This window comes from Capsicum annuum, chromosome 9 (assembly GCF_002878395.1).
Source record: "Capsicum annuum cultivar UCD-10X-F1 chromosome 9, UCD10Xv1.1, whole genome shotgun sequence".
In the NCBI taxonomy this organism is placed as follows: domain Eukaryota; kingdom Viridiplantae; phylum Streptophyta; class Magnoliopsida; order Solanales; family Solanaceae; genus Capsicum; species Capsicum annuum.
Window position 1 is genome coordinate 23,588,363 of NC_061119.1, and position 16,614 is coordinate 23,604,976.

The 16,614-nt window shown below is 31.3% G+C and overlaps 1 pseudogene; it reads right to left on the reverse strand.

The window, feature by feature from the left end:
* Positions 1-14,996, reverse strand: part of LOC107841647 — a 37,435-nt pseudogene extending 22,439 nt beyond the window's left edge.
* Between the last annotated feature and the right edge of the window lie 1,618 nt (positions 14,997-16,614).

Sequence of the window (16,614 nt, forward strand, 5' to 3'; positions counted from 1 at the left end):
TATAATCAATGCATTTAATCTTTCTTGAGACATAGTACTTTGGATATATGAACTTCTTCTAATAATTTTTTTCTTTTATATAAAAAAGTTATTTAGTCTATAAATAATATTAATTTTTTAAAAAAAATTATTTATATTATTATAAAAATAAGGCCCCTCAAATTTGAGGGCCTAAGGCGGACACCTATTTTTTCACAAGGTAGAGCCACCCCTGATGACACCTTCATTGTTCTGCTTTGCAAATTCTCATCAGATATACATATGTATTGGCAAAACTCAATAGAAACGTGTTGGGTACGATATAATTTTGATGATTCACAAACTGACAAAGTGATATGAAACACGTCAGTCAAGTTGGTTTACAGATGCACTGTCTCATATAGCTGAAACTTGTAGATAAATCATCGATGATTAAATACAAAGGTGGAAGAAATCAAGAACTAGATGAGTGGTTAATTCTGATAAACTCAATAAAATAAACATGTGCTAATTTGAAGAAGTTGAATTTTATTCAAACACTTGATGATAAGGGAAATCAAGTTGAGTTGAAAAAGGAGTCCTATAGAAAGAAGGAGTTTCACTTCTGAGCATATCCTGAAGAGACCTATGTATAAAAGGAGAAAGATTCTGCAGATTGAAGAATTCTACGCAAGATAGGAAACATACAAACTAAAGGACTCTTTGTTAGATCAATGAAGTTTTTGATGACTGACACATGAATGGACCATGTTACTTGAGCTGGTCCAAGCATAGAAAGACAGGTTTCAGGTTTCACTGATAGATACAGACAAAGATTCCTTAAGTCAGGAATGAATGAGCGAGCCTAATTCTAATATACTCAAGTTACTTATCACGTGAGAAATTGAAGAAGTTGTGGTTGAGCAAAATACTTGAAGATAAGTTGATTTAAAGAGTTGGAGTTTGACTATAACACTAAGGAGACAAGAGTTGGAAGAAGGAGTCTCACTTGAAGTAGAACTCTATGCAATGAGAGTTATAATTGAAGGGGGAGTTTGAAATAAAGAATGACTCTTTGAAGAGTTGTGCTTAAAGAGAAGATGCATCAGGTAGAATAAACTATGCACTTATAAAGCAGAAAAGCACAATCGACAGATTGACTTCATGAAGTGCTACTCAATCACTAAAGAAACACATTGAAGAACCTGGTCCTAAGTATAGAATCTAGCTAAGAGTTTTAGTGTTGATTTTTAGAGTTGTTCATTATGTTTGAACTATTGATGTAATATTAGTTTCAGTGAGTTATAAACTGAACTAGGATCTAGTCTTCGAGTTGGGGAAAACTCAGAGTCTTTGGAAACGCATACCTTAGGAGCTGTGTGTGTAGTTAGGAATTAGAGTTTTTAATTCCTAGTCGTTATGTTAAAGGAATTAGAGTTTATAATTCCTATTTGTTGGTTACAAGAGTTTTGTAATAAGTCGTTGTTGAGGCTCAGAGTTATTCAGTGAAATTAGGGTTAAATCCTATAGAGGTGCAGGTTGTGATTTTTTACACCTTTTTGAGCCGGGTGTTTTCCACGTAAAAATTATTGTGTTCCTTACTGTTTTATTGCTTCCCTAGAACATGTCAGGCAACCCGTTCCATCCATAGGTAACTCTTACGTTAAAGTCACTGATCAGTAGGGCACGTACTCTAACAAAATGCATACTGAAGAATCATCGAGAGCAATTACATTAGGATGTTGAGGGGAAGATTAAGTTCTATAAAATTATCAGAAAATCCCTTGAAAAATCTAATTGAGCTCAGGTCAAGTTTCTCAATATCAACTCGAGCAGCTTTATTGTCCTTGAGAATACACTGTTTTGCCTCATTCGCAGCCTCCATATTTCTAGCTGTAATCATGACATAGATATTCCTCAAAGTTAAAACTCTTGCAGTCTCCAAAACAATGCCACTTGCACCTCCTATAGTCATACATGCATAGTCGTAAGAAAGTTGAATAATTACCAAAAGTATGGTATTAAAAAATATCCGATTAACCATGAAACAGCAAGAAGGGAAGCCTTTGAGCAACGGTAAAGCTGTCCCGTGTGACTTCGCGCCATGGTATCAACTACTGATGTTTGCATCAGGGCAGAGATATCATACTGCTTTGGGGTGCGGCCCTTTTGGGGGTCCTGAGTGAACACAAAATGCTTTATCCACCGGGATGCCTTTTTTAACCACGTAACGTAACATAATACTGGTTAATTGGATTATCATATTTTTTAGAATCATTTTTACAGGTATGTAGTGTCAAATTGCCAAATTTTCCTCTACCGAACACAGAGAAACTGGATTATCTGTGTTTAAAATGTTCAGAGTTTCACTATGAACAACACTGTCTACAAAATTCATAATTATATAGAGGTGGCAAATTGGACCAAATATTTTCTATAGATATGAAAAATGGATTTTACAAAAAATATTAACAATTATTTGTCTTCCAATATCTGGTTGACATAATGTTCATATAAAATCACAAAACATACCAAGTGTAATTTCACAAGTGGGGCCTGTTCAGGGTAGAGCATACACATACCTTACCCCTATCTTGGGAGATAGAGAAATTATTTTTGATAGACCCCCAGCTCAAGTAAAAGCATTTCAAAGTAACAGGAACGAAGAATTCATAACAAAACGCTAAATAAAGCATGCCAAAGCATTCTCATAGAGGAACAATAACTAAAAATAGAAAAGATAAGATAATTAAAGTAGAAGAAACATAAAACAGTAATAGAGATCAAATAGCAAAAAACTGCCTGAGTAATACTGCAACTATGGAATACTAAGCGAGACAATGCTCAACTACCTTACTAACCTTCTAGCCATATTTGTGTCGTCTGTAACCTTCTATCTAAGTTCAAGTCCTTGATTAATTGAAATTGAGTCATATATTGCCTAATTACCTCTCCCAATACTTCTCAATACTTCCTAAGCCTATCTCTACCTCTCCTAAAACCATCCATAGTTAATCTCTCACACCTCCGTACTAGGGCATTCGTGCATCTCCTTTTTACACGTCCGAACCATCTGAACCTCATTTCCCACATCTTGACCTCACTCAAGATCACTCCACCTTGTCTTGAATATCATCATTTCTAATCTTATCTCTCATATTATGCCTACACATCTATCTCAATATCTTTATTTCTAAGTTTTTATCTTTTAGACATGAGAGTTGTTGACTTGACCAATATTTTACTCCATACAACATAATCGGTCTAATCACCACTCTACTTGCCTTTACGTTTTGATGTCATCTTCTTATCACACAAGACTCTAAAAGTGAACCTTCATCTCATTCACCTTGCACCAATACGATCTGTTATATCACTGAACCTGCACTATAAGTATTTTGTCTTGATCTTGCTCAAGATAAACTTTTTAGACTTGAGTTAGTCTCCAATACTCCAACTTATCATTAACTTTGTCACACGTCTTTCCGGTCATAACTATGTAATCCACAAATAACATACAATATAGCACTTTGCCTTAGATTTGTCGCGTCAATTCATCCATCACCAAGACAAATAAATGGGTTAATTGTTGATCCCTGATGCAACCTCATCACAACTGAAAAGTGTTTTTTAGGATAAATTACACAAATCCCATACTTAAGAGACTATATTACCTAATACCCCTTACTTTTTTAAAATTTACATAAAATATCATTTTTCAACTTTCTCTTGATATATATCAAGAATACTCCACATCCTATTTTTACTCCACCATTAACTCATTCAAGATTTTCTTCCCTAAAATATCTCACTAATTATCAACAATTAAATCATCTTCCTTCCTGATTTTTTTCTCTTCCATTAATGTTTAAATAATCTTCCTTTTTGATTTTTTTTCTCCTCCATTAATGCATGCAACTTTTTTTTTCCTCTCCTAAAATGTCTCCTATTTTTTTTTTAAAAAAAATCTATTGATACATATATAAATTTATTTAGTTATTCATACATGTTTATTTTTTTAATGGTGATTCATATTAATGATAAATATGATATCATTATATGTGTATTATGGGGATTCATACGATAGATACATTTTGTATGATTTAAATGGGTGATACATATAATATTAATGGGTGATACATATTGTATTATGGTGATTCATATGGTAGAGACAATTATTGAGTGATTCATATGATATTAATGGGTGATATATATGGTATTATGGTTATTCATATGGTAGAAACAATTATTTATTTCAATTATTGGGTGATTCATATATATGGTATTATGGTGATTCATATGGTAGATACAATTATTTATTTCAATTAATAGGTGATTCATATGATATTAATGGGTGATATATATGGTATTATGGTGATTCATATGATAGATACAATTATTTATTTCAACTATTGGGTGATTCATATGTTATTAATAAAAGGTAATGGTGTGGTCAGTGTAGGAAATAAAAGTAATAATATTTTTTAAAAAAAAAGACAAAAAGCAGAATTGAAACATAATTAAAATTAAATCTAAAAAAAATCAGACTAAAATTAAAGACGAGAAAAGAGAAGAAAGACCAAATAAAAAACATATCTTTCATAATTAAAGACGAAAAAGAGAAACATAATTAAAACACCTAAATTAAATCTGAAAAAAAAAAGAGAAAAATTAGATATCCTTTCTTAAATAAAAGAACACAATGAATAAAAGAGAATCTATTATTTCCTTAAATAAATATCTTGCTAGTTTCAAATGTATCACTTTTTTATATATATCACCATATAACATATGTATCACTATTTTGAAAAATTAGGATAAAATATAATTAACAAAATAGTAGGAATTTTATGTAAGATCACTTAAAAATTTAGAAATTTATGTAAGTTACCCTTTTTTTTTACTAAAAAAATACATAAATACACAACTTATGTTTTCAATATTACAAAAAATCTCAACCCCCTAAATATATTACAAAAAGTTTCAACATATACATGGAATATTATGTATATATCGGTTATGTTATGTATATTAATAGGGAGAGAGAGTAAAGTAATTAAAAAAGTGAGAGAGTGTGTAATTACTTCCAAAAGGGTTGGTATTTATGTTATTGAGTTAATACATAAAAATGACCCTAAACTTGACACCAAATTATAATTTTGACCTTAAACTTTGTAGTGTACAAATAAGACCTTTAACTATTCAAAACCTGAACAAATATGACCTCCGATTTTGCAACCCCATGCGTGAGTCTCACTCGCGCCTACGTGGAAAAGTAATCCAATCACACGGTGCCACGTCGTTAAAAGGGCTGACTTGGAAAGAGGTCATACTTGTGCAGTTTTAAATAGTTAAAAGTCATATTTGTGCACTGTTAAAGTTTTGTTTTTTATGTTAAAACGACGTCGTTTTTATTATTATTATTATTGTTGTTGTTGTTGTAGTTGTTGTTGTTATTATAATAATAATAATAATAATTTGTTTATTTATTTCTATAGTAGCAGCACCTAACTTTTTTTTAATTTTAAAAAATTATTATTATAATTATTTTTCTATTTATTTCTATAGCAGTAGCACCTAACTTTTTTTCAATTAAAAAAAACAGCCACTAGCAGGGATCAAACCTGCACAGTACGCTGAAGGAAGCGCCCAAGAAGAGCAAATAACACCACTGGGCTATCTAAGTTCCTTGTTTCATGTGGTTCAATATTAATATACGTATATAAATATACATTTTCTATCTTATATATATACAACGTAATTTTTTTACCGAGGGGTTCGGGTGAACCCCATGGCAACCACGTAGGTCCACCCCTCGTTAATTTAATAATATTTTAATAACGTTAATTTAATAACATTTTAATTACGTTAATTTTATAACGTTAATTTAATATACTACTACTATTGTCCTTAATAACATTAATTTAATAACGTTTTATTAAAACTATAAATTTTTTTATTATTAGTATAGTTTCATCTTTAATTTAATATTTAAATAAATAATATTTAGATATATTATATAACTTAAATTCGTCCTCTACTTTATAATATATATATACATACCCGCTCGATTTTTTCGTATGAGGCTGACCCGCCTAATTAATAAATCCTCAATATTGCTCTTTTCCCGCAATGACAAAAGAAATTTGATGTCATTTTCATCTTTGAGCCGAAAATAATAAAAAAATAATAGTGAAGAGACATTTAAAGGTCATATTTGTGCAGTTTTGAATAGTAAAAGGTCATATTTGTGCACTGTCAAAGTTTAAGGTCATATTTATGTATTATGCCCTTAGATTTTAAGCTAGACGCGCCCAGTTTTACGTGTTGAACACGCGTTTTTCCACGTAGGATTAGAGGTCATATTTGTGCAGTTTTGAATAGTTAAAGGTCATATTTGTGCACTGTCAAAGTTTAAGGTCAAAGTTATAATTTGGTGTCAAGTTTACGGTCATTTTTATGTATTAACTCTATGTTATTTATACTTTTTTTAAGTGAAAGTTGGGTTTTGGACCATAAATAAAATAATAAACTAAAAATTACACAAATACACAACTTATGTTTTTAATATTCTAAAAAACCCCAACTCCCTAAACATATTACAAAAATCCCACATATACATAAAATACTATGTATATGTCGGCTATGTTATGTATATTAATAGAGAGAGAGTAACGTAATTAAAAAAGTGAGAGAAAGTGTAATTACATTTAAAAGGTTGGTATTTATGTTATTTATACTAAAATAAAAGTGAAAGAGTCTTTACAAATGGCCTGGCCCAACAGTGATCTTGCCCAAATAAAGAAAAGGAAAGTAAATAAAAGAAGTGAAAACTATCCCAAATATACTTTTTAGATTATTAATTACAAGTTATAGCATAATTTTTCATTAATTACTAGACTTAAGAAATAATTACAACTTATAGCAACTTTTGAGAAAAATATATTTTAATTAAATTTTCAAAAATCAATTTTGTAATATTTATTATTTGTATTATTTCATTATATTTAGCATTTAACATCTATCACTATTAATTAAAGATTTTGGATAATTATGGTAAGTTAAGATATCAATATTTTTTTATAACAATTAAATATCAAAGTTTATCCACAATTTAAGGAGATATATATGGTAAATATATTTTTTAAACTTAAGATCTGATTTTATACTTTTTTATTAACTTGAATAATTAACTTGATTATACTCTTTTTCATATTTTTTAGTCTTTAATTATCAATAGAAGTCTTATCTCTTTACCTTTTTTAATTACCAATAGGAGTCTTTATCTCTTTAATTTTCATTCATTAAATTTCTTCTACATAGTGACTCTTCCATTCATTAAATTTCATTCATTACCTTTTTTAATTACTAATAATCTTCTCAATCATTAAATAGTGACTCTTCTAAATAGTGATTTTTCTAAATTGGAAAATTGTTTAGATCAATTTTATATTAAATTAAGAACAAATAGTAAATGTTAACATTTGAATTATTGTTGTTTTTGTTTGTTTTAATGCGTAGGTAGTGCTTAATTATTAATAGTTATTTCATTCTAAAAACATTAACTACTTTCAAAAAAATAAATCCTTTTTACAGTCAAAAGATAGTCTTGACAATTCAATTTTGTCAAATCGTTAAGTAATGATAACATATATATAGTTCTATTTTGGATTTTAATTAGTCATCGTTTCCCCACATCCATATAATGCATACCATAATTAAATTTTAATATTATTGCGATTGTAGTATATATGTAAAATTGAAATCAAAATACACACCAACACAATTTTGATTCCACATGTATACCTTGAAAAAAAAACTTATTCTTACACTCATCTAGAACTTCAAACTCGTGTTTAGCTCTTTGCTAACATCTGAAAGATAGTTAGCCAGAGCACATTTTATTGTTTTACCTGTAATATCCATATACTCGAGAAAGATAAATGAACAAGAAGACATTCATTTTTAAGATACATTAGCCAAACAAGAATGCCTTTTATTGAGTTTTTTTTCGTGTGAGACCTTTAGTAGATGTATTGATTAATCTGCAAGATTGTTGTACCTTCAGTTTATCGATCGAGGGATGGTTCCAATTAGTGTAATGATGTTAATTGCCAATTAGTGTAATGATGTTAACTAAGTTTTGATGAACACATTTTCCTAGGATAATTCCACTTTTAATACATAGAAATCAATTTATATACTCATTTCATACTTGAGTAACATTTTTATTTTGAGTTCTCAATGTATTAAATTGATATCGATGAAGTTTCGCATATATCACATTTGTATTGAATGAGTTTTATGAATGTGACAATCGATGAGAAAGATTATGTTTTATGTTACATAACCTTTTTAGTGTATGAATGGATATTATATGAAAAACTATCAACGTAAATGTTGAAAATAAATTAATTGATAGTTGTTTGATGTCAAATAATTTTTTGTTGTAATAAAAAAATAATCAATATTAATCAAGATTGATATTTTTATTTGCTTTCTAGCAAGATGAAGAACATCATATAAATACTATGTTAAATATCAAAACTAAACTTTATTCATACCAACAATCTTATACAAAGAGTAATGAGCACCAATAAAAATTAAGATTCAATATTCATGCCAAATGTTACTAATTGCAGCATCGAAAAATGTATAATTTGATGTAGTTGATATCAAATTTAATACCATCTGATGCGACTTAGTTCATATCAATTTCATTCAATGATGTAAAATACGAAACAAACGTTAGAGTAGCATAACATTATATAGATAATACATAAATACAAAAAATAAACTTTTTCATACCCACAATCTTATAAAAACAAACAGTAATAATCGAGCACCAAAAAGTTAATTTAAATTATTAACTATATTAGAAAAACAAACATTGAACAGAAAATGATTCAATATCAATTTTATACCAATTTAATATAAAAAAAAATATTTGTAAGTTTGTATGTACTGCTATAGTCCATGAATACAACTTTGTTACTACCACATCATGTACATGCTTACTAGAAAAAATAAAAAGAAATAAAAATCGAGGATGATAGACATGATCACTAAGTGAGAAAATAACATATAAATGACCAATCATTCGACAACAAGTACTAAGAATTCATTGATATGTATGTTGATATGTGAATTTATCAGAAGAAGCTACTTAAATGATGTACAAGAATTTGATGAACTAAAAGTCTGTATGTTTTTTCTGTAAGATGAAAGCTATCCCAAAAAACATAATCGGAATCATCGGAACACACCGATGTGCATAATTCTGCAACTTCTATTTTCCCTGTCCCACAACATCTATTTTGTGCAACTTTGAATCCTGCACGGTCATATAAAGAAAGAAACGGAGATCTTATCGATATTCAGGGAAAAAACAGCCATATTTGTACCATATTTTTGAGGGCTATTGATGACATCAAGTGGAAGATTATATCTACATACACCAATCTTGAATTAGTTACTTTGTTTTTCAGAGAACTTAAGTCATCTACCAATTTTCTGTTGAACAATTGTGCTGCTTGGTTCAAATAATCAACACATTCCCTTTCTTTTCGTCCTCTCAGTGTTCTTTGTGATGGCATGCATCCGATTGGTAGTATGCCAATAAATATTTAAATTCGTTTAGAAGGCGTAAAAAAATTAACAAATCTAAAGAATCTCATCTCCCTCCATGACGGATCATGACTGAGTGCAAATTAACAGAATTCATATTTTTTATCTAAAGAAATACTTATTTTTTGCTTTTCTATCAAATTCTAATCAACATAGAATGTGTTTTTTGTTTGATGGTAGATAGAAATCGTGTAAAAAGTGGCAAATAGTGTATGAAGATGGAAACTCTTAATGCAAGCATTAAAGTAGGAAGATAAATAATGGTTTGAGGGATTTGGAGGGATTTGGGGGTGGATAAATATCAGTAGTTAAGGTTAACTACTTTTAAGGAAGGTAAATTGTATATTAATTGTATTAAATATTAATTTTCCTTTTTTAGTAATTGCTTTTCTGTATTTTCAACAAAAGAAAAAAAATCTTTTTATATATTTTTTTAAGATGAAAGTTGTTATAACTTGAAAACTTAAAAGTTTTGCTATAAGTTATAATAACTAATCTAATAAGTTTATATAGTTAATTTTTCCATAAAAGAAAATGACAAAGTAAAGAAAAATCTAAAAAAAGGGAAAGTGAAGATGTAGACATCAATGTCTCTGGAAAGTTCCTGCGTGAAATTGAACTCTACCATTTCCATTTCTGTTCTTCAATTCCACCTGAATGTAGATGATTCAGTTAGAGCTCTTCCTCAATCAGCGAAGTACATCTTCATTTGCAGTCTCAAATTTCATTTGCAGTCCCCTTCCACTATCTTTAATAGATTCTTGGCTCTATCATATATGTCCTTAATCACCCTAATATACACCACAAGTATGCCTTTAGCCTCCAAGTACCTCTAAAAATTTCCCTTGGAACTTTGTCGTATTCCTTTTCTACATCGATAAACACCATGTGAAGATCCCTCTTCTTCTCCCTGTATTGCTCCACCATTCTTCTTACAAGATGAATGGCCTCTGTAGTCTAACTGATTCACGAAAATGGGCACACCCTTTCTTATACTCATTTCCACCCCCCTATGACAAACCTTCATTATATGGCTTAGCAGTTTGATACCCCTATAGTTGTTGCAATTTTGAATGTTACCACCCTTGTTCTTGTACTATGGAATCATTGTATTCCACCTCCATTCTCAAGCACTTTTATGGTTTAATATAACATTAAACAATTTAGTCATCCATGCCATACCTGCCCGCCTGCACCTTCAAAATTCCACCAAAATTTTATCTTGCCCAGTTGCTCTCCACTATGCACCTTATGAATAGCACCCATAACTTCCTCGACCTCTAGACACCTAGAATACTAAAACCGCAACACCTCTAGGAGTGCTCCAGGTCTCCCAGCGCCATTTCTTTGTTCCCCTTATTCGTTCAAGAGTTTATGGAAGTATGATTGTTATCTCTGCATAATGAGTGCCTACTCCACCTGCACTATGGCGCCCTCGTCCTTAATCCACTGCACTTTGTCCAGGCTCGAGCCCTCTTCTCTCTAGCCTTAGCTAGCAGGCACTATTTCTTATCTATGCCTTTGTCTTCTAGTTCTATATACAAGCATTAAAGGCTGTTGTTGTGCCGCCACAACCGCTAACTTTGCCTCCTACTCACCTTATACCTTTCCCTAGTCATCTGGTTTTCCTCCTCATCCGTACTCTCCACCAACTTTGCACATGCCACCTTTTTAACTTCCATTTTCCCTTCGAATGAAAGGAGCCATTTTCTTAAGAAGTCCTTAAGCACCAGATATAGTCCTTTTTGGCAAAGAGTTACCTAGACCTCATGTTTACACAAACTAATGAATGCAAGAAAGTGTCTTCCGAACACATAATATCACTTAACCATTTATTCACTTTAATTTTTAACTACTAAGTCAAATTATTTTGTTTGGTGTAAATAATGAGAGTGCAAGTATTTACCTTCATTTCCCCTATTGTTGGACGCATGAAAACATTAAGAATTTAGATCTAATAAGCTTTTATTATTGACGCCATTAAGAATCTTGATCTAGTAAATATTTATCATTGAAAACATAAAGAATGTATAGATCTACTAAGCTTTTATTATTGTAAACATAACCAACATTTAGATCTACTAACTTTTTATTGTTGAAAACATAAAAGAATACAGATCCAGATCTAGGAAACTTTATTATTGAAATATTGCTTCACAGTAAGACTCATCCATCAAGTGTCCAAAATCAGTGGTCCAATATCAACTCATCTCCAACTACATCCATTGATTCCAAACCCAATGTCATATAGAGCTATTTTTCCCCATTGTCGGTAAGGTATTTTTACACCATCAGGTCACCTTTATGTGTTATATGGAAGGCTATATGCCTTATTTTCAAGATTACAAGTCTCATATTTTAAGGAGGCTTACATGTAAATATCTCTTGGATAATCCGATAGTGTAAGCTTTTCTAAATTTCTTTAAACTGACGTTGTAGTATTTGCTTCAAAAACTAGTCAACTACGTAAACTCTCCTAAATTTTCAAAACTATATAATAAAAGAAGAACCACTATTCCGGTGAGCAAGGCGACCAAAGAGCCAAGTGCCAACTATAAGCACAACCACCTATGCCTGGAAACCATTTGGACGGACAAGTTCAGACTATGGCAGCAAGGCAGGGAATCCGGAATCGTTGGTTGGAAATTTTTTAGTAGAGAGTTTGTCCCAATTCTGAATTAAGGGGACAACATGTTTTGAATGCCGAATGATTAAATTCAAAACTAAAAATAAAAACATGGATCTATTAGTGAAATTGAGGTGGCTGTGTGCATGTGGACTATACTATGTAACTACAAAGAAAATCATACCATTATATCACCTTAAAGACAGTTGCAAGTAACTTATAATAAGCAAGCTATTGTGTACACAGCCTTACTCAACCTTGTTAAGGCATATAAGTTGTTTTCATTAGACACTCGACTCGAGTAAGCATATAAAAGATCAAAATATACATGAATGAGAATAAATTTGAAACCTGTAACAGTAGGAGTAAGATTGGAGCCATCAATGCCCTCAGTAACTTGTTCAGCAGTAGTAGCTGATCCAAATCCACTTGGACCTGGTCTACCTGTTATCATCCTCAACATCTTCTCGCCCTAAATTTTTCAACAAATATGACACACAATTAGTTAAACATAAGCAAACAAGAGGACTCTCTTATCTACTGATGTTTAAATAAACTGAGAAAGCAGAAACCAATCTTGGTTGCCATATAAACAGTGGGCAGTTTAAAAAAATAATTAGGACTAGATTTGAATGAGAAAATAGACAAACCTACAACTTAAACTTAAAATAACATGATTAATTTTTAATTTCTTATTTAATAATTTTTTTCCCTCACATGCAAATCACAATTACCAATTCCTAAAACCAGCACCTAAACTATTAAGTTCTCTCTATTAAATACACTTCCCGTTCCCCCTTTTGTTTTCTGCCCAAACCTAAAAGAGTTAATTAATGATCGAATCAAAACAAATTTGAATTATTACTTTTTCACGAATTTCACATCCCAATTATCAGTTGTTCTCTATTGCTTTCTGAATTATCACCATCGATGTAATAAAACACACCTGGAAGCTAATAAGGCCAACTATTAATTGTTTCTTTTTTCCACCTGAACTATCAACAACATCAAGTTCAATACCACAAAGTAGGGTCTGGGGAGAATAAGAGTGTGCACAAACCGTACCACTACCTTAGAGGTATAGATGTTGTTTCCAATAGACTCTCGGCTCAAAATAAAAAAGCAGTCCAAAGCAGTATAGAGGAGAAAAATAATGGAAATAAAGAGTCATGACAAAAATACTACAGACAAAGTGACAAATCCTAAACAATAGTCACTACAGGATACATTTATAATCGACGTATAAAAACCAACTCAAATGACAAGAAACTATAATTCTACCTGAACTCATAATCTAAAATACACATATGATAATTCAGTTTCCTCCATCTTTCCCGCCTTTGAATTTTCAGCAAAATGTTTTTGGATGGTGGCTTGCCATGGTTTCTTAGTGTCCGGTACAATATGGTATGGTATTTTACTGTATAGTATAGTACAATACAATGTTTGGATGAACTGTATCGTTCACTGATGTTTAATAACAGTTTTAAGGCTTTTCTTCTTATTGGTATGCCGCTCCGCGAGCAAGGAGCGAACTAAGTAAATCTTACCTGAAAATGAGTGAGATTCAATTCTTTTTCCTTTATGCTTTCTGTTTTGTCATTTTCTTTTCTTTATGATCCCAATTATTATATAATAGAAACTATAAAAATCCCAAAACCTCACATAATACATATCATTACATTTGAGTATCAATTTTGGAGAAATTTCTAAATAACTATCGTTTGAGCACGTAATGGAAATGCTGAAGTTTGAGCTTGTCTTTTCCTGATGCCTTTTTTCAAAGAAAAAAAGAAGGGGGTCGATTTAGGCACCTCCCCTTCCACTTGTTTGGTTTGATTGTATGATATTGTATCGTAATGGATAAGTATACTAAAATGCTCCTAATTATTATAAATTTTAAATTTATCAATAATTGTTAATAAAATAATTTTTCCTACACATTTATCACAAATCATGCCTTATAAATATATTTTGTTAAATTCATAAAAATTCTAACAAAATTAAAACTTTACATTCATGAAATAATCATGTAAATTGCGGCATAAAAGTAGAGAGTGAAAGAAAACGAATGTAAAAATAGACCAACATATAACAGGAAAGAGGGAACAACGCAACAGAAAAAAAACCTTCTGCGAATGACAGATTGAAATAAGGCATGCATGAATAATTCGTTAAGAATAATTTGCTGGGTTATGTTGATATGCTCCTCATTTTGTTCCTTTGCTTCATATATCATCCTAGCCTTCATCATTAGCTGCTGCACTTGGTCCATGCATGATCCCAAATCTAATGGCTTCTCATCCCATCCACCCTCAATCCGCAACCTCTTACTGCTGCCATTGAGAGAATGATGAGCCATGTTAGGCTCAATGTTTCATACCTAAGTGGTTAAAGACAATAACATGAAGTTTTCACATGGTTTTGCCTGGTCTGTTATTATCAAAGCATTCACACCATAAATTTGTTGGACTTGAAAGAGAAGACACCTTTAAAATAGAAGCTACAAGAATTGATGACTTAGTCCTGGACCACTTGGTTTAAGATGTGGCTTAACCTCATTTCTTAAACCTAGACACCCAGACTTGTTCACAATCCTTAAGTTCCCATTACTAACAAAAGCACATGGTATGCCTACTTATCTCAAGTTGGAAACTTTAGCTACATTCAAATTAGCCTTAACTTTATATAAAATGTTTCCATTAGACATTTTGATCAATCTACAGTATTAAAGTTCACATATCTACATGGCAAAGAAGAGAGCGTCAAACATGGTTTTGCTTCTTACCAGTAATTGTTCATTCAATGGTTTCAAATTATTTGCATTGGTTGGCTACACCTTTTATCCTTTTGGATTAGCTTCACCCACAAATTTTAGGCCCCATATCAACATGGCCAACAGGCATCAGCACGTGGCTTTGTCTTTGACTGTCAGTAGCAAAACTTCAGCTCCAACTCAAAGCCTGTCTATAGCCTTTTGTATAAATAACCCATCTTCCATCAGCCTAATTCATCATCAAATACAAGTGTAATGTGGACTTTGTTTGATTCACTCTTGCTTTGTCAAAGGAAGTTCCTACCAAATACTTGTGGAAGATTATTTTTTGGATTTATCAAACAATATTGCTACTTGTTCAAACAAGTTGCTACTTGTTCAAACAAGGTTGCTACTTATTCAAACAAGTTGCTTCTTGTTCAAACAAAGTTGCTACTTGTCTCCATTTTCATCTCTATAAATAAAGGCCTTCTTTCTCAATTGTAATATACATCAAATTACAAGAGTTCTCTTTCATTCTCTTGTATTTATTCTTCCTTCCTATTAGAATATTAAGTTAAGAGTGTTGGTGTTGGGAAATACTTTCTGTGAGCCCTTTATTTTTGAGTGATCTTGTGAGGTTTTCTCTTGGGATATTTGGGTTAATTAGAGTGACTATTCTAATTTTGTAATCTCTCTATTGTACTTTTGTTGATATAGTGAAGTTGTTCCTCTCCGCTCGTGGACGTAGGTCACACTGACCGAACCACGTTCCTTTCTTTTTTCTTTAAGTACCATTACTATCAACTTGTTATTGTTTTTGTTATTGTCATTATAACATTATTTGGCTAAATTCTGCAATAACCGGGTTCTCGATCCTAACAAATTGGTATCAGAGCCGAATCTAACCAGGTTATTTTTCAGTAGCCAAAATGACTATAACAAAGACTTACGTTGAGAAATTTGATCAGAGTGCAAACTTCGGGATGTGGCAATTAAATATGGAAGGTATCTTAATTCAAGATGGCTTAGATATGGCACTAGAAAGAAAGGAGAAGAAGTCGAAAAAATGATGGACGAAGAATTTGCCTTCATAGACAAAAAGGCAAAATCAGGTATTATTCTAAATCTCTCAAATGAGGTTTTACGTGAAGTATCTGCAGAAACCACAGCGAAAGGCATGTGGGAAAAACTAAAAGCCTTGTATATGAATATGACAGTGGAAAATCGACTTTACCTGAAGCAAAAACTTTACACATTTCGTATGGTAGAAGGTACCTCTATACTCTCACATCTTGATGATTTTGATTCTATTCTTATGGATTTGAGTAATACAGACGCTGAAGTTAATGATGAAGACCAATCCATCTTATTACTTATTTCCTTACCACAATTATTTAAGCATATTAGAGATACTATGTTTTATGGAAAGGATAATATCTCTTACAAAGAAATCAAATCTATCTTAAAAACAAAGGAACAGATAGATAGAGATATTACTGGGGAAAGTAGACAGCCGATGGGAAAGGATTATTTGTAAGAGGTAGATCTAATAAGAAAGAATCAAATAGTGAGAGGTCTCAATCAAGGTCAAAGTCTAAACCTAGAAATGTTGTGTGCAGATACTGTCATAAAAAAGTCATCTCAT